The 3735-nt window shown below is 44.2% G+C and overlaps 1 non-coding gene across 1 annotated transcript; it reads left to right on the top strand.

The window, feature by feature from the left end:
• Nucleotides 1-3381: 3381 nt before the first annotated feature.
• LOC112627335 lies at nt 3382-3488 on the top strand. The gene has a single exon (XR_003120160.1). It is a non-coding gene; the product is annotated as a U6 spliceosomal RNA (small nuclear RNA).
• Nucleotides 3489-3735: the final 247 nt, after the last annotated feature.

The raw sequence follows: 3735 nt of genomic DNA, 5'->3' as shown, positions 1-3735 counted from the left end.
AAGTAGAATGATGTCAAAAGTTCTAGAAAAACTACACAGTCCTCCCAACTCTTCTTCCTCCGTGGAGCCTGCCTCATACCCTAGGAAAAGATTAAACTCTCGCCAAGCTGCCTGTCAGACTTTTTGATGGCTGAAATAATTTTAACAGGAGACAAAGCCTTCTCTTCCATGGTTCTATTATTAGAGATGAAGCTGGCAATCTAAATAGCCTTGGAGAGAAAACAATATTTAAATGTTTTATTGGTTATATATAATTCTCTCAAAAATTTTTCTGATTGTGAAGAGGCTTTTCATAGGAATGCATGAGTATTTTTTGGAGTTGGTCCATATGATTTGAAATATCAAGTTTCAATGTTCTTATCACATATTCCTTTAAAAAATGCAGTTGAGTCTCAGCCATAATGGCCAACTAGATGCAGCCAGGAGGAACATCTGCGACTGGGAGACGGGGATGTCAGGAAGACTGGCACCCTTTAAGCAGACTTCAGAGGAAAGGCATTCAGAGTGGATGGAGTGAGGACACACGCTGGGCTGAAGGGGAAAAAAACTGGATGCCCTGCACAGGTTTACTGAGCACCAGGACTCATTCCTAGCCCCCAGCGACTCCTGGGGAAGGGGTGGGTTGAAGAAGTAAGGAGCAGCCCACTCCCACCATGGACCTCCAGACTCCAGGCAGCAGAAAACCCCATGACCGCCACGGACACTTGAGCTGGCAGGGAGAGTTGCTTAGAGAGGGGGTAGGAGCAGGACTCCAGCCTGTACGGAGCCTGCAGAGTTTGGTGTGGGAGCAGCTACAGCGGAGCTGGCCAGGGACACCAATTCCCCAAGGCTCGTCATGGTCCTCTAGGTGACTTTGGCCATAGGGGAACTGTCAGACCTGGACAGAGGAGGGCGGTCTTGTCTGTGAGGTGGGGCAAGTCCACCCTGCGTGCTCTCCTGTCTGTTGGCCTCTGCTGGGGCCCCAGCCTGGCCACACCTGATGGCACTGCAACCTCAGATGCTCAACCAGGGTGCTTCCAGAAACCCTCATCATAGCTCCTTTGTGGGTAGACCTTGCCTGACTATCAGAGAGCTCCAGCAGAGCGACCCTGCTGATGCACACCAGCCCACACATAGTCTCTTTTCATCACAGCTTCCCTTGTGCCACTTTTCTGGTGTTCACTTGCCCACAACCTTTCCCCTATCCCCAACCTCTTTGCTGCTGTGTGCACATGTGTGGGCCTCACACTCTCTCTCCTCCCAGTGCATGTGTGTGCAGACCCTGCTGCTGCTGCTGATAGGAGCGCAACCCACCACCCCCACCTCCAGCTAACATGTGGGCACTCAACCACACCACCATTGCTGGTGCAAATGTGCGCACAAACACCAGCAATCTCGCCCCATCCATGCTGACACCACAATTGTTGTGAATGCACCAATAAATACCAGTGGCTCCACACCCCCATGCCAAGACCACTGCTGGTGCAAACACACACACAGACACTGGCAACCCCACCCACCCCTGCACCACCACTGCTGACAGTATGAACACATGCAGGCAACCCCCTTGTGCCCCACTGCAGGTGGAAGCACACGCAGGAATGCTGCAGCCCTGCTTCTGCCAGCTAACACACACGCACCCCACCATATTGCCATGGCTACCGGCATGTGTAAGTGAGCATGGATCATGCTGCCAACACCCCAATGAAGTGCTTTGGCCAACACCACCCTTCAAAGTGTGGTGGCCAGTGGACTGGGAACACCTTGGTCTCTCTGGCACAGCAGGTTTTTAACTTTGAGGGGCCACAGAACAAAGCTAGAGACCCAGTTACAGCCTCCCAGAGTAAGAACATGCAGACAAGGAGCACTGAGCTGAGCCTCAGCCACCTAAAATCTTCCAGAAACAAACCCAGTCAACTGAACCCACCTTATACCACAATCAAACTGCCAAAGACATCAAAGAAGATAAAAGAAAAAAAAAATCCACAGGACAGCAACTTCAAGGATTAAAGGAACATCATCCCACACAGATGAGAAAGAACCAGCATAAGCACTCTGGCAACTCAAAGAACCAGAGTGTCTTTTTACATCCAAATGATCACAATAGTATCCCAGCAATGGTTCTTAACCAAGCTGAAATGGCTGAAAATGACCGAAATATAATTCAGAATATGGATAGGAATGAAGATCATTGATATCTGGTAGAAAGTTGAAACCCAATCCAAGGAATCTAAGGAATCCAAGGAATAAAATAAAGTTACATAGGAGATAAAAGACAAAATGGCTATTTAAAGAAAGAGCCAAACTGATCTGATAGAGCTAAGAAATTCACTTCAAGAATTTCAAATGTCAACTGCAAGTATTAACAGCAAAATTAACCAAGCTAAAGGAGGACTCACAGAGCTCAAAGACTAGTTCTCTAAAATACCACAAACAAAACTAAGAAAAAATAATAGGATGAATGAACAAAATCTCCAAGAAATGTGGGATTATGTAAAGAGACTAAATCTATGACTCATTGGCATCCCTGAAAGAAAGAGAAAAAGCAAGCAACTTGGAAAACATATTTGAGAATATCATTCATGACATTTTTTTCAACCCCACTACAGAAGCTAACATTCAAATCCATGAAATGCAGAGAACCCCGGCAAGATACTACGCAAGATGACCATTCCCAAGAAACATAGTCATTAGACTCTCCAAGGTAAAAGTGAAAGAAAAAAATGTTAAAAGCAGCCAGAGAAAAGGGACAGGTCACCTACAAATGGAACCCCATTAAGCTAACATTGAACCCTTCAGTAGAAATCCTATAAGCCAGAAGAGATTGGGGGCCTATATTCAGCATTCTGAAAGAAAATAAATTCCAACAAAGAGTTTCATATCCAGAAAACCTAAGCTTCATAAGCAAAGGAGAAGCGAGATCCTTTTCAGACAAGTAAATGCTAAGGGAATTCATTACCACCAGACTTGCCTTATGAGAGGTCTTTAAAAGAGTGCTAAATATGGAAAAGAAAGACCATTATTGGGGACCACAAAAACACACCTAAGCATTTAGATCACTGACACTACAAAGCAAAAACACAATCAAGTCTGCATAATAATCAACTTACAATATGAGCACAGAATTAAATCCACACATATCAATATTAACCTGAATGTAAACGGGCTAAATGCCCCAACTAAAAGGCACAGGGTGGCAAGTTGGATGTAGAAGCACAAGGAAGACACAACTGTATGCTGTCTTCAAGAGACCCATCTCACATGCAATGACAGCCATAGGGTCAAAGTAAAGCTATGGAGGAAAATCTATCAAGAAAATGGAAAACAGAAAAAAGAAGAGGTTGCTATTCTAATTTCACACAAAACAAAATTTAAGCCAATAATGATCAAAAAAGACAAGGGGTGCTCGCTTCGGCAGCACATATACTAAAATTGGAACGATACAGAGAAGATTAGCATGGCCCCTGCGCAAGGATGACACGCAAATTCGTGAAGCGTTCCATATTTTTAAAAAAAAAAAAAAAAAAAAAAAAGACAAGGGCATTACATAATAGTAAACAGTTAGATTCAATAAGAGGATCTAACTATCCTAAATATATATGCATCCAAAACAGGAGCACCCAGATGCATAAAGGAAATTCTTAGAGACCTATGAAGAGACTGAGATAGCCACACAATAATATGGGAGACTTCAATATCCCAATGACATTATAAGACAGATCATCAAGGCAGAAAACAAATATTTTTGGACCTGAA

The sequence above is a fragment of the Theropithecus gelada genome, chromosome 6 (genome assembly GCF_003255815.1).
Source record: "Theropithecus gelada isolate Dixy chromosome 6, Tgel_1.0, whole genome shotgun sequence".
Classification (NCBI taxonomy): Eukaryota; Metazoa; Chordata; class Mammalia; order Primates; family Cercopithecidae; genus Theropithecus; species Theropithecus gelada.
Note: the sequence above shows the minus strand (reverse complement) of the source record. Positions and strands in the feature narration are given on the sequence as shown.